The following is a 27364-nucleotide window of genomic DNA, read 5'->3' as shown; positions in this document are numbered from 1 at the left end:
CCTCACGCATTTATTTCTACCGACCTAGGTTTCTGCACAAAGTGCCATTTTCAAGTGAATCAGGAGAAAGCTATCATACCTTGAGAATGGCAGTACGTGCTGAAACCTGGTTAGGTAGAAATGAAAGAGTGTGGATGTAGACAACACTTTCATTATGTTAAATTTCATTGATTTCCACCAAAATACGCCGGAAACTTTATCTTTAATCACTACTTTGGTTTGACGAATTCCTCTATTCAACATCTCAGTAGGGTAATTTTATCGCTAAAATAATTTTATCTGTTACGATCTTTATCAGCATCACGATTATTTATTTATTTATTTATTTAGTCCAAAAACAGCACGAGGCCAATTACAGAGGACTACAATAATAGGAGAAATAATTACATAACATTAAGCAACGTAACCAACAAAAACAAAAATAATTCAACAGTAATTACAAATAATAACAAAGAATAGTCATCAGGTGGGGCGAGGAATAGGGGGAAAATTACGATAGTGATGGTGCAAGTTGGGTGTGGGATGAAAAAAAGGATCAAAATTTGGAACACATTTGGCATATGAGTTAATGGAAGAAGGAAGTCTGAATAGAAAAGAACGTTTAGAAACAGAAAGGCGGGGGGTGAAACAATGAAATAGGTCACTCGACCTCGTCGTGCGCGAAGGAACACGAAGCGGAAAAAAAGAAAGAAGGTCTGATTACCTGTATTTGCCATTAATGATATTTAAAAAGAGTCTCCGGTCATTGAGGATATCATCATATCTCATCCTTGGCCAATATTGGCCATACTTTCTCTCCGTTTGTCCTTCAACAGTTTGTTTCTTCAGGCCATCACTCCTCATGATGTAGCTGATAGGTAGTCCCGTCATCTAACACGTGGTTTCCAAGAAAATTTTCTTCTCTCATATTCTGTTGGAAAAAACTCCCACATTTTTCAAACTATCAATCCATTTTATCTTAGTCATTCGACAGTTCACAGGCTTCCAATCATGACTTACCCATTGCAGATGTTGCCCATGCTTTTTACCAGCAAAAAGCATGCTCCAAATGTGTGGTTATGCATTTTTCCATTGGTTAAACATTCCATTATGTGGAAAATAAATATCTTTTTTATTTATTCGCGCAAATTTTATTTGTTGGTACAAATAGTCTTCACAAAGAGATCATATTTTCTCGATATTTTTGTCAATAAAATTGCAGGCATTCCTTCTTTTTTATTTTATAATCTAGATGAAAATTAAATTTAAATATTAATAATATTTAAATTTTATCCTGTTATCTAGTTAATAATGAAATTAATGAGGAGAGAATTCAAAAATAGCTTATTAAAGAGTGCGGCGAATTTTTGTACGAAGTGATTATGACGAGAAAATTCCAGGATAATTTAATATGCGACGGTCATTTTATTTTAAACAATTCGAAATGGTTTTGTGATTACCTCTAACTAGTTAAAAGTAGTTAATGAAATATTTAAATGTAGCGGCATCTTTTAAAAATGCTTCCTGTTATTCTATTCGTACATTTACGTACTCATCTAATAACAGATTAACAGAAAAAAAGACGTGATATTTCTATTATTTATGGAGATTTTATTCTTAAAAATAGTTTATTTCATAAGACCACTTTAGTAATTGATTTTTTGTAATAACATTTTTTGCTCTTAGGTGACTGACTATATTTCTAAAATACCAAGGAATGACGTTACTGTGCCGATGAAAGCATTGTTTCTCCCAAAATAACAATGCTTCCTTATCTCTTAATCTTGGACCTTGAGGTTACGATCATCGAGTTTTGCCGTTGTTCCACAGGCATTCCACAGCTTATAAGATTGTGGACATCTTATTATATTTTCACCCTTTCCTACTCATCCGCCTCTAAATGCTGCTGCATCTATCGATAAATTCATCTCACGAGAACCCAAACCTTTCTCGCCCGGCGGCGATAGCGTCATATCTTTAATAAACGAGGGCCCAAAGAAAAATAGACGTTCCAAATTCCAGGAATGGAATCCAATTTCCATCATTATAGGCTTGCCTCAAGGCGTTATGAGACAACTCTCCCTCATTAGCTAAAATTCCATCGTAGATATTGATTTTTTTATTAAATACATTTGCATACATAATTAAACACTAAGGGCTAAATTTCTTATGGTAAAGTCATTCGGTTTAGCCTGGATTCGAACCTGGTTCTCTTGATTGCCCGTCAGGTATGCTAAGAGTTGTAATCCCTAGCCATTATCATTTGCGGCGAGATTTTAGGCTCGGTTGACCGAAAAATACTACTCATCCTCCCAAGGCAATATGCTGGGTGTTTCAGGAGGAATATGCAAGCTTGTCTCTTCCTTTGTATCGGGATTGAACTCAGCCCATAGGTGCGTATTCCGAAAATTATTCATACCTTCCCTCTTAAATGTTGCTTCGTACGAATACAAAGGATGCAGTGTTTCTTACTATTAATTCTCTCCCCATGCGATGAATGCTACATAACGGTCACGACATCACGATACCAAGCTTCCATATCATCCATTAAAATAATGATAGAGGAATCATGTGTACTGTTATAAATAAAATTTAAAACTTTTAATTTATTTTTGAAAATAAAGCATTTATCGTAAAAGATAAGCCTTTGAGAGTTGATATATCTACGATTTTTCGGACTCCATTGTAAAAAATAATTTAGCATTCTCTTTGTAGATACCATAAAAAGGACGAAACATATATCAAGCACAATCAAAACAAGTTTCGGATCCCATCCATCACTGCGAATTACATTATTCAGCGTTTTTATGGTAACTGCGAAGTGCATCCAAGAAAATGTTTGCGCTGCCGTAGTTCAGTAACTAAGGAGTTGCAATCCCATTTTTAGGAAAATACCTACGCTTAAAATTGTCTCCCCTACCACATCCTGGAATATTGCAGAGAGGGAAATACAGGGTTATTCCTCCAGAAGAACCGTGCATTACTCAATCGGTATCTAATATCGTCAACAATCTTCTACTTCTGGCTCGATTATTTGTCGCTCCAGCCTTTATTACTTCAAGTACGGTTATTCTCTGGGTCTTCCTTTTCCTCGGAAATACCGCGCAACACCTTTTTTAGAGTATCCTTTACTTTTTTCCATGTGTGTCAAGTCCACCTGATTCGCCTGGAATATCATTAGCGATATCGTGGTAGTTAAGGGTCTCCAGTCACTCTATGGTGTTTCTCCAGAATCCTGCGCTTTTTTGTCCATTAGATTTTCCTTGTTTTATTCTCAAATATCATGCTGAAAAAAGTTACTGACAACGGCGATCAATATATTGAAATACTAAGATACTTGCTATTTTAAGTTGAATTGTTGTAAAGGTAGTCATAGTAGGCAAGGTGATCATTTGGATAGTCATGACTCGCATGCCTATGGGAAAGCAATCAATCTTCGCAGCGTCTTTTGTGCTGCCAACAAAGTATTAGGAACAGGAATGAAGTCTATCGACCGTGCGAGGTCACCGTCTTGATGGTGTGCAAGTGTTCGAACTTTTAGCATTTTGCATGTTGGGTAGAAATTAGGGAATTGCGATCTCGACGTGATAATGTCCGGCGATTCTCCGAAGGGCCCGGATAGGTTCCGGAAGAGAAAGGGAAGGTGAAACCCCAAACAATCATTTGAAGGCTGCGCAGTCTTTTTCTGACGATAACAGTGAGTAACTTCTCTAGAGAAATGGAGAACCACTTTATGAGTAAATTTTATATTTTACGGCATTTTTGTAAGTGGAGCGATTTATGTAGCCGATTACCAGGAAAAACTTTTGCCGTAGGGTTACTATCGGCGGGATTATGATTTTGGATTTCGTTGCCAACCTTGAAATTTGGCATGCCTTCTCACTGAAATCCAATTACCCCTACTACTTCCCGTTAAAATCAGGAAAAGAATTGCGTTAGCATAGGAGGCGTTCATGAACAGGAAGAAGAACTCACAAAAATTGTTCGTAACGGGTGGCGTTATTTGAATTGGGATGATTATTAGGAAAAAAAAGATCGAATATCTCTTAGGATTAGTTAGAAGTTAGGAGAATGATAATATCTATGATGCAGACAGTTAGACAAGCGTTTATAGGAATATTACGTGATGATTAATCACAAGAAGACAAAGATTATGCGGCTTTGTAAAGTATTTCGTCAGCGACTCAAGATAAAAGTAGGTGGGCAAAATCCTGTGTAGGTAGACCAATTGAACTATTTGGGCTGCAATTTAGAGGAAAACGGATAGGTACAGCAGTAAAGGACATCAGGAATAGAATTGCACCATAAAATGAGGCGTTTAAGAACAGAAAGGAGCTTGTGAGAGAAAAATGGTGTAAGAGCTTATAGAAAAGGCTACTCGACAGTTTGATATAGCGTGTTAGCGCTCTACGGTGAGGAAACATGGACACTAAGGAAAGAGGAGGATAGAAGACTTGAGGCGTTCGAGATATGGGTGTAGCGAAGAATGGAGGAGGCGAAGTGAACGAGGAGGAGGAGGAAGGACGAAGTTCTGGATATGGTGGGTGAGGAGACACAGCTTTTAGATGAGATACGGAGGAGACCGAAGGTTTGGATGGAGCGAGAACTTAGGGGGGAGGGGATCTTGGAAAAAATGTTAGAGGGTAGAACATTGGGTTAACTAAGGACAGCAAGGAAGAGAATAAGATTTTTAGAATAGAATGAAAAGTAGTAGGCCTTATTGTGAATTGAAGAGGGAAGTCCATGAAGGGAGGGGAGACTGTCAGGATACTTCTAGAATACTCCATAGAAACCTACCTTGATCGGTAGAATACTTTGTATTAGTAATTAACGTAACAATAGTAGTAATTATTAAACGATTTTAATTAAAAAAAGCATTATTAAAAAAGGATTAAAAATAAAAAAGGCTTATATAAAAGCGTTAACCCGGCTGAGAACCCGAGAAATATTCGTCAGTAGTAATTATTATTTCCCGTTGCGTGTTGATTTAGAGTGTTGGGTTATCTCTTCCTACATTGATTTGGCGGACTGGATTGCTTTCATTATAATGAAAAACTTTTGGGATATGTCGCCGCGTCAATTCTTGGGTGGCCCCAACGCTTCCCGACCGATGCTGGTCGCTTTTTCAAGGGATTGTGAAAGGATGGGAATTAATGATCTTTTATATAGGTATCTGCGTCAGGTGGTGGGGGAAGGGGAGCCGGAGGTTGGGGGAGTGGGTTGCTGCTTGTTTTTTATTCTTATTACTGGTTGCCAAGTACGGCTAATTTTAATGCCGGTGTCTCTGTTGAAATTATTCTTATCTTCTTTGGATATGGTTTTAACGAAGTTAAATATGGTCAAAAGTTTTAACGAAGAATGGATTGCTTTCCTCTAGCTCACCATGAATGTTGCAATCGAGGATTTTCCAATCGGCCACTACGTGTGATGTCAAGCACCGCGTATTTAAATGGATTTACTGAAGTCTCAAATCGCGTCACTGACTGTAGAACGTTAAAAATTTCGCTGGTAAATGACCTGTAATTCTTCTTGAGCGTTGTGAGGCATGGAAAATTTATGCAGCAGAGTGTTCAAAATAGGATTCTTTCGGAATGTGGTGGTACAAAAGACTTGTGGAAGCCAAAGGGAGTAATGTGGGAGCTTACAGTAGAATTTCAGGAGTCTCCTGAAAATCTTTGAAAGAAGAAGAGGAAGCGGAGTCGGACACATCATGAGACACGATATTCCGGTAAGAATAGCTGCTAAACGACAAGTGGAAGGCGCAAATCCAAAGAAAGACATGGAATTAGATACATGGAGTTGGCATTGAAGGATGTAAAACAAAACAGAAATATATACGATCATAGGCTTTCGGGCGTTCCTCCGCGTTGAGTTGTCCACAGGTGACGACAGTTTCTCCAGCGATCCTGCTGGCATCTTCAGGTCAGAAGTAGCGATGCATAAATTTGGTCGTCTTATATAGGTACTCTAGGGATCGGAGGTGGGTTCGGAATGGTTGGTTCTCATGTGGGATCTGATTGGCCATTGATTTTGATGACCCTTTTCCATATGTTGGCTAGTGTGAATATGGCAAAGAAACGCCGCGGAAACCATGCAATGCAAAAATTGATAATTATAAAGAAAAAATAATAAGAATATAACATTTTAAAAATTATTCCAACCCCTGGAAAACATAAATTGTTTGCTATTAAAATTAATGATATAATCAATCTTTATTTTTATATTATAAAATTCTAGTTATTAGTTTCTGTTTTTCAAAAACAACACTATACACCTACAACAGAACACGTGCGCCATTGTAAATAATTATTTTAAATAATTATTGTAAACTAGCGGGTTGGGGTGAGTCAAGGCTCACCACTACAGCATCTATTTGCGCCTATGGCGCGGTCATGCCGTGACTATAACCTTAGATCTAACGACCATAGGCTTTCCCGGAGAATATTATAGATAAAATTATCTCGGGTTTGGCACCGGGTAAAGGTGTTTTGCGGCCAACGTCTCGATGAGAAACTCCCTCATCGTCATCAGGGCTATGACTGGCTGCCGAGTATGGTCCAACAATCTTCTTTGGCGAGCTTATTGTAAAAACCCGGCGTGAACTAAACTCTGCAGTCAGTCTTGCCCTGATACCGATGAGGGAGTTCTCCATCGAAACGATGGTCTTGGACAGCTGTGGCATTACGTGTTTAAATCTTGGAGATTCGTAACGAAATCCCAGACACAGGAGACTCCAATCATCGGTCAATAACTGGATGAGGTAAAGACTCCACATAACAACGATAATCAGTAGTCAGATAAACAATTGTGTCAAAATTAAAAGCAATGTTCAATCAAAATTTATTTCAAAATAGAAATATTCAACATCAAAAGTGTTACAATAATCAACGATGATAACTAATAGCCTCATACGGAACATTACCAATAATTTGTAAAGCTAAGTATATTGCTGTTTTGTCTGTCAGCACTAATAATGAGTTGAGAATCACTCTCTCAAGTCGACTCATGTGATTGGAAATCAAGGAGGGGAATGGCATGGTAGGATGAGGTCTTGGAGGGAGAGAGAGTTATGATAGGACAAAGTGGAGTACTTCTCACTCCAAACTGCATTCTTATGCCTCAGCATCCACTTTCCCTGGATTTCCAGGTGCAGGTGTTCCTCCGCCACACTTGCTGTATGAGTCTTAATCTCCAGGTTGGACTGGTTCGGCTGGCAGAGTTCAGAGGGCAGAGTTCAGAGGGCAGAGTTTGGAGACAAGAGTTCCGAGACTTAGAGTCTCCGAGCTTTTGAATCGAAGGGCCATTGCACGAAAATCCTTCGAGCGAAAAAAACTTAGCGCGAAAATTCCTTAGCGGAAGAAGTTCTGTGGATAAGTTCGAAGGATTCCGGAGGAATTTTTGGGGAGGGGGGTTACATTAAAAAATGCCACGCAGCCTTACCCGATGCGAAACCTGAGAAGATGTTATCACGAGGCATATTCATAAAATAAGGGCCGTTTGGTCACAAGAAAAAACATACTCATATGAAACGCATTTTATTGGCATTTTTAGTTGGCTAGAAACTTCACTTATCTACATAATCGCCGTTCACCTCTGAGCATTTTTTGTACCGCTGCACCAGCTTCCTTAACCCCTCTGTATAGAAGCTCGCCGCCTGAGAGTTGAACCAATGGACAGCGCCATTGAGTTCCTATTCGATTTCGAAATGTTGTCCACCGAACTACTGTATTAAGTGTAAGAAGAGGAAGTAGTCGCAAGGTAAGGACTATACGGTGGGCGGTCAAAGAGTTCCCCACGAAAATGTTGAATTTTCTCATTGGTTTTGATAGCAGTGTGAGCCTGTGGCTTAGTCCAATCGGATCAACTTGGCGAGCTTCCGTGCAGAGAAGTTATAGAAGCTAGTACAGCGATACGGAAAAAACACTTAAAAGTGAACGGCGATTATGTAAAGGATTGAAGTAGGTTTGTAGCCAACTAAAAGTGCCTATAAAATGTATTTCATATGAGTATATTTCTTCCTGCCACCAAAAGGCCATTTTGTATGAATATGCCACGTAAATAAGAATTACAAGTGCGGAAAACTAGCTGATGAGATGACTGAATTGAGAGGAGAGCTAAGTCAAATAATTCTTCGCATTGTTTGCTCATGATGATGATGATAACTACTTACGCCATCACGAAACGTTTTAGCGCTCTTGGGAAACTTCTTTGTTGATATTAATAAAAAAATTAACGTTTTATGAACCATCATGGCAACCAACTTCGACGTGGAAGCGATGCTTTACCCTACATCACGTGATTTATCCCCCTCCCTCTCTTCCTTTCTGTGCTCCCGCCGCGCGCCGTCGTTCGCTTGTTTCGAAGCCCCCGTCGGCGTGCACGACGGCTCGAAAAAATTAACATGGCGGAACTGAAAAGAAGAAAAGAGAATCAAGTTGCGCAATGAATGGGAAGACGATGGAATGAAATGGCGGATTGCGAGTGAGTTGAAGGGGTGGGTTGGGGGAGGGAGTTGAAAGCCTCCCGGGGGGGCGGAGGGTGGAGTTGGGGGAGGGTCTCCGCTTTTCCATTATTCTTTTGTGTTCGGATGCCGAAAAAAAATCCCGTCCGCTCAACAAATAATCCGGCGCTGCCTTCGGTCGGTGCGGCTGATTGCGAAATATTGAGATCCGACTTCGTCTGCCAGACCCGCCTTATGGTTTTTGGTGGGAGGGGGAGGTTTGTGAAAGGAAAAGGGAGAAAATGGGGTATTAAGAGAATATATGACTCCCGCTGAGCCGGTATTTTCTCGTGACGTAATACTGGTTCAAAACTTATGCAAGTTTCTTGAATGTTCGCGGTATATAATGCATACACTTTTATAAACACAGATGCACTAATTTTGTACAATATTATTTAATGATGTGATCAAGGTTTCGATATTATACGTTATGTCATTCTAAATGGGGAAAATGCACATATTGCGTGCTTATTTATACCGTGTTGAAAGGTTCACCTGCGTGTCTTGTATATTGAAATTATGTATTTTCAACTTTGACAATGACATAGGGTATAATGTCGTAACCTGGGTCAGACCATTATAAAATATTTATGGAACGTACAGTATTAGTGTATCTGTGATTATGTTACCTGTTTAACTGTTCCACCAGATATTGCAATCCACCCTGAAGTTGGTAGACACGTTTCAATTTGTATTTTTTTGCCAAATTGGAATTTTTCACCTCATTGTTTCTTCAGAGATATTTTTCACCAGATTCTACTGTCAGACAATTCACCGAGTTCTGCTTATGAACAATGTTTCTGTATGGGATCGAAGATTAGGCGTTGAAAGGTGCAGAGAAGGCAAGATTGGAAACAATTGAAATGTGGCGTAACCGAAGAATGATGAAGATGAAATGGAATAGGACGAGTAAGTAGTGAAGAGTGGGACCGTGCACAAGACTTCTGAGCACCTTAAGGAGAAGGTGGGACGACTTATTTGGCTAAATGGGGAATTCCAATGAAAATGGATGATTATGCGATGAAAAAATATCCTTCGCGCTGAAAATTACAGTGAAAGTAGTTCTTCTCTAACCTGCGTATTATTCATAAAATTCCAGTTTGAAAATTGTACAGTAATCTTGCGCTCAAAACGACCCATCGCCATGCTGGCTGAGCGTGACGTCAGAGTCCAGTGAGCAATAGGTTTACGTGGTGCCAGTAGACTATTTGTCCCAGTTTTATAAAAACCTATGTATCTCTCTAAATAATCAGTTTTTTTATATGTTAATTCCATCATCAGTCATGTGAAATAATTATCATGAATAATTGACAGGTTTAAAGAATGTATGCATACTAGAAGATCAAGCACAATCTTGACAAATAGCGTTTATTACTTTTTCATCCTCCTCATCCACGGCGATTTCCACAGTGTGAGTTATTGTTCTCACTTGACTTGTACTCTTATTGCAAACGCTAAAAGGTATTGACACATGAACCTAAAAAAACTACTGAAACATCGTGTCTCTCTTCCAGACCTTATGAATGCTTAGTAAATCGGCGTAAAATATAATCCGTTGTATTTCTCCAAAACATAAACTTCACAATTTGCAATATTGCACCAAGTACACATCAAAAGCAATGAGCAAATGACAGTAGTTTAATGAGAGTCAAATCAAGCTTTAGATTACTAGCGAACGAGATTATTGATTTAATTTACGCTACATTTCAATTTCGCGGCTTTTCAACTCCGCGCCGAGAAATCTTCATTCCTGGAGAAGAAATAAGCGGCCATGAATTAATCTACCTTCAGAATGTTCCCAGAATGCGTCTTTACGCGGTCGGAGTCAACCATTGCGTAATACAAGTACCGTAAAAACTTTTAAACTATTCACATCTGTTTTTCACACACCCTTCACGTTATGAATCGGTATCGTCGCAGATGTTTGTTATCTTCGTTACTGTTTTGTTATCGTCGTTACTGTTTTGTTATTGCCATGGAGCGAGTCTGCTTATGCCTCATTCACATTACGATAGTCCGAGCCGTCGTCCTAACTATAGTTGACCGAACTAGCCGTGTGAATGCAAGTCCTGACAATAGTTGACGTAGTTCCGAACGTTGCCACTTTACTATGGTTAGGCGCTGGGAGACCGGAAACGGAAGCGACAAGTGAAAGACAAAAAGCTCGTTAAGCTCTATTTTTTTCATGGATTTGTCCTAGGAAGGAAGAATATGAGCGGAAGAAAAATTATTCGGTAAATACACGTTGAAAACAGTAACATCTTGTCAATGCAAACCTCAACAGCTTTGCTAATCATCAATTTCCCGTTCACTTTAGATGTCAGCACTAGAGAGCAGCACAGGTTTCAACCATCGTAATGTGAATGCACGATAGTTCCGACGACGGCTCGGACGATCGTAATGTGAACGAGGCATTACTCGAATTCTGACGTCACAGGGTGTTTTTGTAGCGCGAAAGAATTTAGTAATTTCTACGAACTTTGACGCTCTCTAGCAACAACAATATTGAGAATTATTAAGTCATATTTTGCAAACGTTAATAATTTTAACTTACTTATCTAAACTTGTAAATAAAAAATCCTTTTTAATTTTATGAGAGCACCCCATTATGAGGCATGTTGGCCTAATTGAAACAACCGTTGAAGGGCAGGTGGAAGGGAAGAAGAACAAGAGACGGCCTCGAATGAATTGCGTGGGACAGATTATTAAGGATTTGAAAGAGAGGAAATACATGATTATAAAAAGACTGACGGATAGGAGAGCAGAATGGAGAGCTGCACCAATATTAGGATTGTTGAGTTATGATGCATTTTTTTCATGTTCAAGAAGAGGAAAAATGACGACAAATATTTACTATATTTACCCTAAATATTTCAGACTATTACATTAATTTAAAATGAGAAAAACATTGTTAAGGAAGGCCAAATACGAACGTTCGGTAGGAAGTGAGTAAAAATACATGAGAGCATGAGTAGGTAGAGAGGTAACTTATTCTCTCTTTGTCTTAAGTTCCGTTTGAATATTACTTTATAAGGCGTACCTAACTATGGCGTTTAATACTTAAGAGAAGCAGCGACTAGTTCGCAATAACTTTGTGTTTTAAAGTATCATCCATACGGTGAAAATTGTTTTTAGAAGTGAAGTATTATCTTGGAATTGTGGAAAATATTGTGAGCTATGTGGACACTTTTATTAGAATACTCATTACATCCATAGGGTTTCTTTTTGAAGAAATTACTCGTTGGAAGTACGATGGATTTAATGTTCTTATTATACTCGTATAGGAAAATGCCCTGACGTATGCCTTATTGGCAGTTTCATCAATGCAAACCCCAGGACTTCAGGCAATGGAACCGTAGCAATTCATCAACGGTATATTGAACATGATATGTCATTGCCGTATGAATTGCCTTTTGTGATAACATACTACTGGGGTAGTTTGAATCAACTTTTAGTTATCGATTTTCAAATGGGACAGTATGAACTTCCTTGGAGATTTTTTATTTTTTTTTTAATACCTATTCTAAGTATATTGGCAATAATTAGATTATCATACATATCAATACATTAAATGAGCTCCATTTTTTTAAATCAATTTAAATAAAACCATTTCTAATACATAAAACTCAAATTAAGGCTAAAAAGGTATTTTCAATGCATATTTAAAGTGTTTCGAAAGAAAATTCAATTATACTATGCTTTATGTCAGATAAAATAAATGTGTTACTCCGTAACTTCAATTTATATTTATTTCTGTTTCTTTACAGCATATCATTTTGCCTGAGAACAGGAAAACGGGTAAGTGCCAATTGTATAACAGGCATATACTGATTATATATCGCGGGTGTGGAAATGCATGTACTATATCATGGAACATACAATATGGGCATTAAATACTTCCTCGATAAAGCTTTAAAAGAAATTTATAAAAACAAAGTATTAGCGGAAATTTAAACCCGTTCCAAATGTGATAAACTACAGTTTAAAGTAGCTGAGGCATTGCGAGGTGTAGAGGAAGGGCATCTTGACTTAATGATAAAGAAATGGAAATTTTCCACAAATAAACGTTTTAATTAAAATTTACCGCTCACAATCAGTAACGTCCTACGCGTTTCGACCGTTACGCAATTCTCAAGTAGACTATATACCTACTTGAGCATGACCTATCGGCTGAAACGCACTGCATTCCTGCACTGGTCACATTACCTCATACTCTACAAAAATTCCCGTAGCATTGCCAGAAAAACTTGGATATTCCGTTAATATTATTTCCCAGAACCCGCAATTTGGGTACTAATTAGAAGCGTTGAAAAATCTTACGAGAACGTCTGAAAAGGGTCAGTAGGAATTTAAGCATAACCTAAACAAGTTACGAGTTAGCATCACCAGAGGAAGATTTTCTTGTTAATTTTAAGAGTACTCATCGCTTCATATGCACGAGTCGTATTTCACGTTTTTTTGTGAAAAGTTATTTTTTAATAACTTGAGTTATCGTCTTGAATTTTTTTTGCTTGATAGGGTAGACTTTTTTTCATATTTCACCGTATCACAAGCATCAAATTTATTTTTATTCGTAAGTACTGTGATAAAAAAGGTAAATTTTCGATGCAGGGATATGTTTCATGGGTTTTTTCCGTGCTGATATATGAAATTTTCAAGTCGATAAAGAAAGTTTTACGACTAATTCTTGGTGTGGGTCTATCGGAAGTGATGCGTAGTCATAAGCCTCTGATATGGTTATAAAAGCTGATATTGTTATAGGAGATTTAAAACCATTTGACTTTTCCTTGCCATGTATCACATCGCTGATTTGACCCTTCAGAGAGTATTTGCCTCTGTGTGACAGTGGAGTTCGTTAATCATTGTGAATGAAAGCTATGATTTCGTAATTCCAGGTGCATTTATTTAACCGACCATGTTTTCTTGAAACTTCATCATCAGGGATTAACAGAGGCACAGACTCAGAGTTATGTACAGCCAAGGCAGAGAATATTTCCACTTTATAGTTATAAGTGGTGGTGAAATGTGACCGTTAAGGTGACGTGGGGGGATGGGGAAAGGAGAGGGAGGAGGGAACTTAGAACTTCGGAAGACATTTAGAAAACGAAGGATAAGCGGAAATTTAACATTTAGCAACTGTTGAGAAGATATAGGTAAGTTATTAAAATATATATACCTGCGTAAATGAAGTGTGCCCTTGCCACAAACAAAATTTAATTTGTTTAAAAGATGCTTTTTGTATGTAGGACCATGGGCATTCAATTTGTTACCCCAGTTATGCTTTATTTTTCAGTAATTGAGAAGGCTTTTGCAAAATGCACATTCTTGGCTTTTCACTAAAGAAAGTGTAGAACAAATACTGCTATAAAATGTTGATGCAAATGAATTATAAATACTACTTTGTTTGTTATTTTTTCATGTGCGCACTTCAGCTATGTTTGCATAGATTACCGAGGTAACACAAAATGACTTACACCCTATGTAAAGCGTTATTTATTATTACTTCGGATGGTGGCCTCAAAGCGGTTATCCTTCGAGGATATGCCCATGGTGATATCTTTACGGAGTCACCCGCAATGCACAAATTGTGCGCAAAATCCACAGAGAAAAAAATCATTCACTTTGACCAGGATTCGGACTCGGATCCCCCAATTGCTGGTCGAGTGCTTTAGCCAGTGAAGCTACCGAAACGTAATTTTTTCCAATGGAAATTCGAGGACTATGCCTACCACAAATATCTACAGGGAAGAATGACGCTTTGGTAGCTTAACTGGCTAACACACTCGACCGGAAAACGAGGGGTCCTGGTGCGAATTCTCGTCAAGGCGAATGATTTTTTCTCAGTGGATTTTTCGCACATCTACAATACTTCTGTGAATGACTTTCGAGTTTCTGTTGAGGCATGAATGAAAATGCTCGGAAAGGTAATATAACAATTGGGAAGGGCAGGGGCGGACTGGTTATCCTAGGGCTCCTGCGGTAACGTGGTCAGAGATCCGCGATGTGCAAACCCTTCCCTCTGTCCCGACTGAAGAAGTAAGGTGAGCATGAATACATCTCGCTCGTATGGAGAGACCAGCGGGGAGGTTTGTATCTCGGTTTCTCGTTCGAAGTTTTAAAGTGCTCAAGCCATGGAACTAGAATGTGAATACTAAACCGAGAAGGGAACAGAAATTGGCCCCCATATTCGATGTATCTTGGTAATTAAAATGTCAATTTAGAGATTAGACAATTAGAGCGATGGCGAGTGCGAGACGAATGATAGCCCTCCGCAGAGGTCATTCGACTTCTTTCAATTTACAATGCACGTTTACATTTGCAAGTTCCGAGGAAATGGGAAGGTGCTGAAAGAGGGAGATCTCTCCGAAACTGTCCGGGACTTTCGATCTTGAGGACCCACCTTGGCCAGTCTGCCCTCGGTGAAAGGATAGGGTTTTAATGGGAAAGTCTAGCTAGTTACCGTGCGACGTACTGATCTGGGGTTGGAGGCAGTGGAGTAAGTTTCAGTAAGGCATCAGTGGAAATTCGATGTTGAAGAGAGGTATTATTATATATAGGATATTGATTTGTAGGTAGTAATAGCAATACATTTTTTGTAGATACAGCGGAAATCGTAGCCATTAAAGTAACTATCATAGATAAATCCTGTATTTGGGGGTGATTATCCCCTTTAATTAGTACATTAGTCACCTGAAGCTCCTTTCGTGGTTGAGTCTAAAGGGGGTGCCACAATTAAAAAGGATATACGGGAGTCCTAGCAAAGAAAACGTTCAAATTTAATTTTCTAATGCTTAAAATAGAGCCATCAGATAACATAATTATAGAAAAATACATTCAAGACAAATTTAGAAGTAGCTAAACTTTCTTGGAAACAAAGGCGTACATATGAGCCTGTTGTTATGATTGGGAGTAGTAAAAAAAATACGAGTTATATCTAAGTTAGTGACTTAGAAGGGTTAAGTAAATATGAGGCATGGGTATACCTAGGAGTCAGATCTGAAACGAAACAAAGCATGATAGGTAACAAAATTTCATTCATAATGTTTTCTTCACATTTTACACTCTGTAATGTATCTATTTGCTCCATTGCATCGAGTCTTTTTTATTTCTTTTCTCAGTGTAAGATCACTGGTTGGAAATCAATTATATATATGGCCTTAAGCATTTTTCCAACCACGCGACGCACAGTGCTCAAGAGACCCCAATAATCAGGTATGGACCTAAACGTAAACTTTCTTTCTTTCTCTCTTTCAGTTCTATAAACTGGAAACAGGATTAGGTAATTAGAAATTTTAAAAATGGGTAATAAACAACGTGCAATTTTCTTATTTTGATAAATTTTTTATGATGATATGAGAACACCCATATGATTTTAGATTTCTTGTGTTCGCAAATTTATTTTTAATTTTATTTTTTAACTTCCTAGGTCAAATTCGGTATCGGTGACCCCAAAAACTCTTAAATACTCTATTCTGATATCTATTTGATACCGTACTGCTTTCTACCGCATTATGGACTGCTGCGCGCAGAGACAGACATAGGTTCCCATCATCTTCTCCCTTAAAATTTTTTTATAATTGTAAAACACGGCTTCATATTTTTTGAAACAGGATTTATGATTTTTTGCAATCATAAAAATTATTATTTGGATAAGATACGAAGGAGATAGAAGATGTGGATGGAGGCTGTACCTAACGGGGAGTGGATGTTGAAAACAGTGTTAGAGGATAGAATGTTAGGTTAACGAGGGAGATGAAGGAAGAGAATAGGATTTTATATAAAATGAAAGGGAGTAGGCCTTATTTTGATTTAAAGTGTCAAGTCTATGGAGAGATGAGGGGCTACGAGAATAATAATTAAATAAACCATGCAAACCTACCTCAATCGGTAGAATACTTTAATATTAATAATCGTATGAACATATTTTTTTAAAGTTCTGAGATCGAATTCGCAATCAGCGACCCCAATAAGCCGTAAATACTCTACTTCGGTTTCTTCTGGTCACCATTCAGCACTCTTATATACCCATACTGGACCTATGTGTGACGCGCCGATAGGTCGATAGTTTTTTGATATTTATGTACACGAAATAGGATTTTTAGTATCCACAAACCTTTTTTTTTTAATGTTCCGAGATCAAATCTGTAATCAGCTACCCCAAAAGCCAATGGATACTCCAAAGTTTCCATTGGTTACCGTGCAGCTCTCCTTCGCATTCTGGACCGCTTGCTCTTCGCACCGATAGGTCGATAGGCACAGGTGCCCGTCACCTTCTTTCCTCGCTGATTCCTGGTGACAGAGTGGTTGAGCTGTGACTGATACGTCGCCTCAAAGGGCACAAAAAGAGACCGGGGAGTGAGTGCCAGCGAGGGCAGTGCGTTGACGCTCAGCGAATCCGACCGGGTGGATTTCTGTCCCGGGCGGAATTAAGCGCACCAGTAAAAAGGGGTGTGATTAAGAGGCGAGGAATGTGACGAATGAGTGCGAGGCTCAAACAAAAGGCTCCCCCATCCGAAGCTGTTGCTCTCCGTCTTCTTATTGTCGGCGACAGACGGTGGCAGAGGCCCTCTGTCGCCAGGGGGGGCAGGCGAGTAAGAGTGAGTGCTATTCTGTGCGAGCGTCTTTGGCATAATGAGGGGAGGGTCTCGTGAGTCATTTGGGAGTGTCAGGGACGGCCATCAGTCCACGAGGAAGTCAGAGTCAAGGGGAAGGAGTGAGCGGGTGGACTGTTTTTCCCGCGGATATATGCAGTTCTAACGAAAGTTTAAGGTACTTCGCGGTGGGCTGAAATCGAAGAAAATAGTAAAAATTGGAAAGTGACGATTTTCGAGTTAGGTATCTGAAACTTAACTAAAACGTTGGAAAATGTTTGGCAACCACAGATTGGGATTCTGATCACTACAGTTAGTAGTCCATATTTGGGACAAAAGGAGACTTTACATTTTCAGGTTGGCTACCATGATGTAGAAAGTGTTAGTTCTACGAGTGGTATACTTTTTTTGCATACCGCACTGTCTTCAAAGAGTAATGCTAGATTAAATTATTTTAATTAGATTAATTATTCTTAACCCATTAATGCCCAGAAGATTTTTTTCTAAAAATGTTACTTTTTTTGCTTAAATTATGATTAGGCGTCATACCTGATGCGGGAAAAAATATTTTAAAAAATCTCTAATATTTGCATAGTACTTAATCCTACACGTATCTTAAGATACATCTGGGCACTTAAGGGGTCAAAAATGCACATTATCATTCAATTGTGTTTATGCACGTTTTTGCTATATAATTCATTACCCATGCCTTCATCAGTAGTTTTTAATACTTGAATTTGAATTATTATGCATCAAATAATATAATTTTGAGTATTATTATAGTATTATAACGTGAAAAATTTACATTTACATTTTGAAATTTTACAGCAGTGTAATACTCGAGTTTTTTATACCGTATCCATCCCTGTACAACTGATACATCCAAGTCTCATCTGAAATATTTGAGCCACCATTTTTATTCCTAATTGTTGTCCGGTAATTTGCCAGGAATTGATCACACAGGTCCACTCCACCCATGTGAGAATTGTAGTCCGCGATCGCCACTGGCATTTCGGAAACAGAATAACAAACAGGAGTTTTCATTTTTTATGTATGCTAATAGTAATCAATTCTGATATGAATAAGTTGTCAGCAAATATGTTTGTACCTGGTGGTAATTTTCACTCATCCACTAGTCCTAAAAGTACATCTCCTTGACCAAGATCTGTTCTCTGAAGGTTGGCTACAGCACGATAAAGGTTGACTTGATTCGAAAATACACCATAATTTTAACCATAATCTTACTCGTTTCCCTCTAATACATTGCTTGCAGCCATATCTACCATAGTAGAGGTTGATTGATTCATTGATCCACCAAACAGCATTCTCCAGCGCTTACAATTTTGAAAGTCTAGTTCAAAACCTCAAACTAAGGTTGAACTTTATATAGCCTATCCTTGCCATTATTCTTCCCATTATAATAATTATCTGCCAGATGTAGAAACCTTAACATTTCTTCAAACCTGTTCCTTCGCATTGACTGAGAAAGTATTTCGATGGTGCAGTCTGGAAATGACCTCCGATAAAGCCATCAACTAAGTAGACGGTGACCTGAGAGAAGCAATATTCCAAACACTTCATAAATCACTTCGATTACTAAGAATGTACTAACATTTTTAACAATTGTTCATAAAATTTGTCTTGAATTTTATTTGATGACAGCGCTGATGTTAGAGCTATTTCAGATTTGTTTCACCTCTGCTCCATCACTAAGGTACGTCTTCTCTTCTCAGCGGTAAATGGGAGCCCCTATGCTGTTTTCTTGACTTATATATAGGTGTGCAACAAAAGTAACAAAAAAGTATTTACAGAAGAGACGGTTGAAAAGTCTTTAAAGCGCAGATTCCTCCTTATGTCAGGTATATCTTTCGGAGACTCGAATTTGAATACAAAGTACAGAGTTTTTGGTGATGGAGCGTAGTACAAAGTTTCTTTATCAATGTTCACCAAAGTTGCTTATTTCGTACACTGATTTTCGGCTTGCAAATTGGATATTATTGCCAGGGGATAGTTGAACGAGAAACAAAGTAATCAATCCATTCCACCGTCGGTGATAGAGAATACAAGTAATGCCATGATAGTGGCAGATACATATGGGGGGCGAAGGGGGAGCGCGCCCCCCTCTTACGTGGTCGCCCATATTACCTAACAGAGCAGAACTACAATTGTAACTCTTTCATATCATAAGATATCTTGTATATATAATAATTATATAATATATATAATAATAATAATGCCTTGTTTATAATCACTTTAAATAAAACTTTCCTATACTTTGCACGTGACTTGATTATTTTTCATTACGATACAAGTAAAGATAGCTCAAGATATCTTTTGTGCCCCCTTGAATTCTTTTCTGTATCCACTGGTGTGCTAGGATAGGCAACTTGATATTGCGAGTTTTTGCATTTCCAGAAATCCAATACTGACTCATTTTCTGCTTCCAATGAAGGTACTTTATCACAATTCAAATGAGGATGCACAACAATAGGGTGGTTTCCTATTATTTTTTTATTGCCTTAATCGAAAGATTATTACTCCTGGAGTACGTATCTCACGCTTTTAGATTTTTAAATGATTATATATATTTTTCGCGATTAAATGAAAAGTGAAAATTTTCAAGCGCGCGAAAACGCGACGCGTTAGTAGGAATGATGGGAAATCTCTCCGTACGTCGTATTTCTGGTTCCCCCTCCCGCCCGGTGAGGTGACCTTGAGGCGAGGCTTAGCGCTGATACGTCGCAGGCTGCCAGCGGGTAGCCTAGTGCCCTGCCGCCTGGTAGCGCTTGGCTTAAATAAGGATTATTAATACCTTATCAAACGAGGAAAACTTTCCGACCTTAGCCAGTTTTAATAAGTGATTATTAAGACATGTTTCCCTGAGCTCTGCGCCTCATGCATGCATTGGTAACCTCAGACGACGTATAACTCCTATCCTCTCGTGTAGAAACTAGGTCCCTGTGACGTCACGTGGAGTGGCATCGCATGGGCGCCAATCTGGCCCTTTTCAAATGAGGATAAAAATGGACCATTGCCATTCGTCTACACCGGCATTTCTAAAACGAAATAATTTGTATATTATGAATACACTAATGGTGGGTAACGAATCGCAATTATTGCCTTTTGTTTTCTTTGATGAAGGAAACTACCCTATTCTGAGAAAATTCCTGTTTTGCTGTATTTACCTAATTGTTCAATATTATACTTCATGAAATGGCAGGAATATTAAACTGTCTTCGATCCATCACATAATTAGGTTTTAAAATTATTACTTATTCATCTAATCAATAAATAGAATGAAACATACCTATAAGTCAAAACTTGAATTTTTAGTACCACAAGTGCCCAGACGTATCTTTAGACACGCAAAAACTTTACTGATTAGTTTTATGATGAGCTTGAAAGAAAAATAAATATCTTTAAAAAGATAATATTCCTTATACATTTAAAATAAAACAGGTAAAAACTGGATTCAGATAACTCAATGGTTTATGTGAAAATTTAATTAACTGGGCATTAAGTTCATGTGTTTTTTGCAAGTGAGTTTTGTTGTTTCAAATGTAAATAAAAAACCCTGCAGTGTCCTAAGTTGGAATATTTTAATTTTAGTATGCTACAGGCAGTAGAAAACAATGGAGTTCCAATCAATAGTTTCAGCTCAGTAATGAAATACCTAGACGCGCAAAACTTGCTAATGAGAGCTTATCATGGATTCATGAAAAGTAGATCATTAGAAAGCGCTTTTCTCCCACGGTATTTTAGTCTCTGGAGAGGACATTATTCCAGTAGATACGATTTTTCTTGATTTAAAAAAAGCCCTAAGTTTGTAAGTAAGACTAAGTGATTTCATTGTGTTAAATATTAACAATTAACGAAGAATAACGCCGGAAACTGTATCTTTTGGCAAGCTATGTCTGCTTATTTGGATTAAAACTTTTCTAATCATTCTAAACGGGAGCGTGATGGCTCTTTGTGTGGCTGATTTGAATTCTAATCGAGAGGATTCGGTTCCACATCCCTGATGGAGCGTTTGGAAACTTCTCAACAATGTGGCCCGGGGGAAGGAGCTGGTCCCCGTACCCTAAATGCGTGACATTCCGTCGCCAGTGGGCTTGTCTGGGGAGATCTCTACCTTCACTCAACCCAATCAACAAACATGTGGAAACTCAAAGTGATAGCGTATCATAATAAACTTGCAAGAAAGGAAAAAGAGTCGCAACTCGTATCTGGAAGCTGGAAGTTGGTTTCATTATCTTCGCGTGGAATGGAACCAAGTTTTATTGCAACCACCGAATTTGACTGGAGAAAATTGGCGCGGGTCAGAACATCACATGTAGAGGTCGTGAATTTAGTAGATTTTAAGGGTATAGGGATGAAGTTTTGACAAAGGCTTCAACAGATGTCGCCCGTCGCATCGTGGGGAATGGGCTAGGTTCTTAGAGCAAGTCAGTCTGAGAACCTTGGGGAATGGGTATCTCATTCATGGGCGCATTTCTTAGTCAGTGTTGAGTGGGGGTCAATGAATTTTTGTGATACGGGATTTCCAAGCTATGTCTGCTTCTTTGGATTCGCTAGTCTTCTACACGGGAGCCTAGTGACTGTTTGGGTAGATGATTTCAATGCTGACCGAAGGGATTCGGGTTTGAATTCCTGATGGAGCATTTGGAGACTTCCAAGCCAAAATACTCGCTTAGCCATGTGGTCCGTGGAAAGGAGATGGCCCCTGTCTACTGAATTCACTCTCCTGTGACCTTGTCTGGGGTGAGCCATACCTTTACTTAACCATATCAACAAAAAAGTTGATACTTTCAAGTGAGAGCGAATCGCTCTACATATGCAAGAACGGTGAAAAGAGCTACAGCTGGTATCTTTAAGATGGAATTCGGTTTCAATATCTCCGCGTGTGGTGGAATAAAGTGTTTCTGTGTTCCCTTACGAGAGTGGAATTCCATAGGCACTGGGTTTTGGCGAAATTGGTGACCGCCGTATTTGACTCGAGAAAGTTGGTGCGGGTCTGAACATTACATTTAGAAGTCGCACATTTGGGAGTCTTCGGAGGGAGAGTAGGATATAGTTTTGATAGAGCGTCCTTCAGTAGATGTCGCCTGCGTCGTAGGGAGTTCTCTCATTCATGGGTGCATTTATTAGGGGGGAGTCAATGCATTTTTTTAATTGGGGCTTGTCAAGCTATGTGTGCTTCTTTGGATTCTACATTCTGTAGTCGTTCTACACGGGAGCGTTGTGGCTCTTTGAGCACAGGATTTGGATCCTGACCGAAGATATTCGGGTTCGAATCCCCGATGGACACAAAAAATAAACGCGCTCATCGATGCAGCGCGGAGAAAGAAGCTGGTCCCTGTACCTTGAACGTCTTACATCCCCTCACCAGTGGGTTAAGTTTGGTTGAGCTCGACCCTCACCCATCCAAATAAACAATCAAGTCAAAACTTTATAGTGAGAGTGAATCCTTCTAAACTTGCAAGAACGGAAAGAAGAGTTACAGCTGATATCTGTAAGCCAGAAGTCGGTTTCAATATCTTCGTGTGTAGCGGGCCAAAGTTTTACTGTGTTCTCTCTTACGAGAGTGGAACTCCCAAGGCACTGGGTTTTGGCGACATTGGTGACCGCCGAATTTGACTCGAGAAAGTTGGTGCGGGTCGGAACATCACATGTAGAGGTCGCACATTTGGGAGTCTTCGGAGGGGTTGAAGTTTTGACAGAGAGTCCTTCAGCAGATGTCGCCCGCGTCGTAGGGAGAGGTTCTCTCATTCATTGAGGCGGCATACTGCTGGGGGACACCCCTTCTCCCCTTGCACCCCACCTTCCACTCTATTCTTTCCTCTTCCCAGGAGGCATTGCGAGTGAGGGGGCTGGGAGTTTTACTTAATAATGAAAAGAGGGCGGAGAAATGAGGAATTTTCGCCAGCCGAACGTCTTCTTGGGATTAAGAGGGCGTGTCTTTTCTTACGGCCGCTCTTCCTCTTCCCTTCTCTCATCAGACTCGCCTTCTTACGGTCTTTCATTTTTTGCTCGCTCATCTTCCCGCCGCGTCTCCTCCGTGCACTCCCAACTAATCTGCATACATTACGGCATCCGTATTAAAAAAATGCTGTGTTTGCGTATATACCTGAGAAACGATGGCTTCTTGGTGTGCTCTCCGAACTCTCGGTATGGTTCTGCGGGACAACGAAAAATGCTGCGCGTCAACAATACATTAATAAAAATCTGAGGACTATGGTAACGCTTTTCTGTATTTATGTTACTCGTCACATGGCTCCACAAAATATCGCCATCTACTCTGAAGTAGTACGGTGATGTCTATCGCGGTTGACGGGCAAAGATTTTTATATTTAAATAAATAAAAGATCGTAGCACTTTTCCACGAAAATTTTTACTGCGTGCAACGCGTTTCGGCTCACTGAGCCATCATCTGGTACAAAAACACAAAGCATTTGAAAATCACCTTTATACCCTTGAAAAAGGGTGTTGGGGAGGATTTGACATCTTTGAAGAAGGGGGTGGGAACAGGCGTACAGAGTAGAGACAGTGGGTTAAGATACAACTACGGGATGTGGGGAACCAACGTTAGAAGGAATCTAGTCTTAACTGTAAAATAACGACTCGTGGGACACGTAAAAAATTTTTGTGTAAAAGTGCTACGATCTTTTATTTATTTAATTATGTCTAACTTCCACCAATTGAAGCCTGAATCTGTTGAACTTATTCAGAAAAATTTCTATGCTTATACTCCTACCTTTTTTTAACCGAACGTTGCGCTATGCAAATAAAATGATCGGACTTCAATCACAACATTCCGTCCCTAATAACACGTAGAGTAACACACACGGTGATGTAATTCGTGACTGATTGGCAGGGAATGTCATTCTGGTGTTACTTATCGTTTTACATTTATACTTTTCCCAGCGTTTTGTACTGTACCTGGTGCCATTTTCATTTATAGTTTGTGGTTGGACTTCTTCCTTAGCATTCAGTTGTTAATAACTTAGAAAGTAGTCGGTGACGCACCAAATCTACGTGTGGATCTATATTTAGAGTTATGTGACGTGTTGCCTGCTCCTGACATCTGCTTTTGATAAAGTAACGGCTCTGATAAATTATTGTAAAATTCAATATCCTCAATGCACGTCCCTAATTCAGACATTTAAGTCCTTCAACATTTAGTGCCAATAAAATACCTTTGAGTTCTCCCGTCGTACCCGGAACATTTCAACAGGGCTATATGATTTTCACTGTTCGAATGAATATTTTCCTGAAACATATGTCCTGTTTCCAGGAAGTAATTTCGGTATCGAGTGCGCAGGTAGTTCTTCCGCACGCAGCATCACCATAAATGCCTCTACTTCCCGTGAAATATGAATGCAGATGAGACAAGGTCCTTGGGTTGAGAAACGATATTGCGATCGCGGGCGCCATCAAAGAAGAGTGGATGATTCGGGAAATACGGGCAGGGGGGGGGCTCAAACACCACCGGCAGCACATGCGGTGGAGGAGAATTTTTTTTCGGAATGTAGAGGCTTTAGTATGAGGAGGGGATGCGTACGTTACCGGGGGAGAGGTTTCTGTTTGTTGAAGTGATGACGTGGGAACCCTATGCTGATGGCAGAAGCAAGGGACGGGGGTGGAAATACCGCTGCCAAAGCCGATTTCTACATCCATCCCCCCTTCACGAGGATCAAATACATGCCGTGCATCATACCCCATCCCGCTTCGAACAACTCCTCTGCCCCCTAGCGGAGGGCAGTCTAACTAGACGATCACCGTATCCTCAATTTATACTGTTACGTTTCAAGCAAATCATCTATCAGTAAACACAGTTAGGTTTTCCTGCATCATACCAAATCCTGATTCGAACAATCCCTCTACCCCCTAGTGGAGGGCAGGTTAACTAGACAATCACGTTATCCTCAATTTAAACTGTTACGTTTCAAGCAAATCATCTATAAGTAAAGACTGTTAGGTTTCCGCGTTGTCCTCCACGTCGATTCGTCTTCGTGACGACAGTTTTGCCAGTTTTGCCAAGTTTTAGCCAATTTAAAGTTAAACAATAACGTCAGTGGTGCCATGGTGCCGGAACGCCATTCCAGCAGTGGTTAACAAAAGACAAAGTAGTCAAATAACACTTTTATCAATTCTGTTGCCTTAAAATTTCTAATTTATACATTCTTTGCCAAAAAATGTAATAAAGTGTAAATAATAATTTGTAATAAAAACGCATATAATAATATTTTACTTCCAAAAAAGTTAAGGAAAGTGCGTTCTGGCTCTACAAATTTTGCCATTGCGTCACTGAGTGACGGTGACTGAGATATAAATGATGTAGATAAGAAGTTAAAAATAAAAAAGGCAGAAACACATAAGAAACAAATTACAAATATTTAAATTTGAAAAATAAACGTAAATATGGAAGGAGAAGTAGGGGGAGCTTAGTTTTTTTATAGATACATGGGTCGTAGCAAAGTTGATGAAAGAGTCAGATGGGAGCGGGAAAGGATAGACATTATCTGGTGGAGAGTAAAGAAGTGAGGATAGACGGTAGTACAGAGAACGTTTGATAAAAAAGTTCTATCATCGGATTTAAATAAAGTTTATTTGTGCTTATATACATTAAATACCCCTACTCCAGAATTAGTTCTTGACGGAATTAGCTCGGGTATAGTAAATGTTACATCAGGTGTTCCTCAAGGAAGCGTAGTCGGCCCCCTTTTGTTCATTATGTACATTAATGATTTCTGCTCCCGCATTAGCAGTAAAATAAGTTTATTTGCTGACCACGCTGTCATCTATCTATAAATTAGTGATCACTCTAACTTTTAAATCTACCATTGGATTAAAAAAATACGTTTATTTTTGAAGTGGGGACTTGAACTGAATAAGAGCAAATGCAAATCGGTGCATTTTTTGCAGAGTTTGTCCAACTTTAACCATGTTTATGCTGTGGATGTTATTAGCATAAAGGCAACAGACGAGGTGAAGTACCTGAGAGTTAAAATATTCTCGAACCTCTCGTGGGGAACACATATAAGGAATATCTACGGCATAGCCCTGAATAAATTCGGATTCGTCAAACATATTGTGGAAATATTTACGGATGAGAAAGGTGCTATTTCGCACTAGTGCGACCAAACCTTGAAAATACAGCTAGCGTATGGGATCCGGTGCAGAAATACTTAATCCGTGAACTGGATAACATACCAAGGAAGGCTGTACAGTCCTTCAAAAACTTCTACGGGCGTAGAGACAGCATTACCCTGATGTTAAGCAAATTAGGCTGGGAGCCGATGGAGACTCGGAGGCTGCGCACTAGACTTAGATTGCTTGATCGATTGAGAATGGATATCTTTAAGAGCGATACAGAGAACATAATATTAGAGCCCCACTATATTTCCAGGTCCGACAGAAGCGATAAATTCAGAGAGATGTTATGCCGAACGGATAAATATGCGAATTCGTTTTCCCCCTAACCATAAAGGACTATAATAATGCTAGTCACAATTTTCTAGGAGCACTTCCTTTTTATTGTAAACGGCTGGTCTCCTAACACCCTCTGCCACACGCCTTTTATGCGGATTTGGGGGTATTATGTAGGTGTAAATGTAGAATTCTTTTCCATCTTCAATATAATCATATACATTTTACGGGAAGGTCTTCTTCTGTCATTTCGTGTATGCTGCGTTTATGATGCACCTAAAGTGAAGAAAGATGTATCATTTTAAACGTCTAAGGATCTAAGTATTCACTTGCTAAGAACTCAAAGAGGAGTGCGAGGACACACTAAATTTCTAAATATATGTGGGTGAATATTTTGAGTTATATGACGTAGTGGCTGCTCCAGACATCTTCTTTTAATGAAGTATGTACACTGAAAAGTTATCGTAAGTCGCCGATAGCTTCAATTCAAGCCCCTAATCCAAATATCGCATAGGAATTCAAACGTTGCAAGCATTCAAGCTCCATGTATAAGGGTAAAATTATATCTCAGAATGTTTTCCTCTTGTTTCTTTTGCCTTGGTTTTGTGTGGCTCTAAAATCACGAAAAACCGCTGAAACGTAATCATAGAACGTCTATCAAAAATGTGGAGTAGCGCCAATTTCACCGTATTTAAAAAAAATGTGGAATTTTTGCAAATTTGTTTTCATTAAGATGTTTTGTCATAAGTTTAAAATGTATAAGTTTATGTCTCATACGTTTAAAATGCATTTCAGGCCATAATTTTTATTATATTCATTTCCGGGTTAATGTCTGCGCTTATTTTTGGTCGATTTGAAAGACAAT

Source organism: Ischnura elegans, chromosome 7 (genome assembly GCF_921293095.1).
Source record: "Ischnura elegans chromosome 7, ioIscEleg1.1, whole genome shotgun sequence".
NCBI classification, from domain to species: Eukaryota; Metazoa; Arthropoda; class Insecta; order Odonata; family Coenagrionidae; genus Ischnura; species Ischnura elegans.
The sequence above is the reverse complement of the archived record's forward strand: the minus strand, read 5'-3'. Positions refer to the sequence as shown.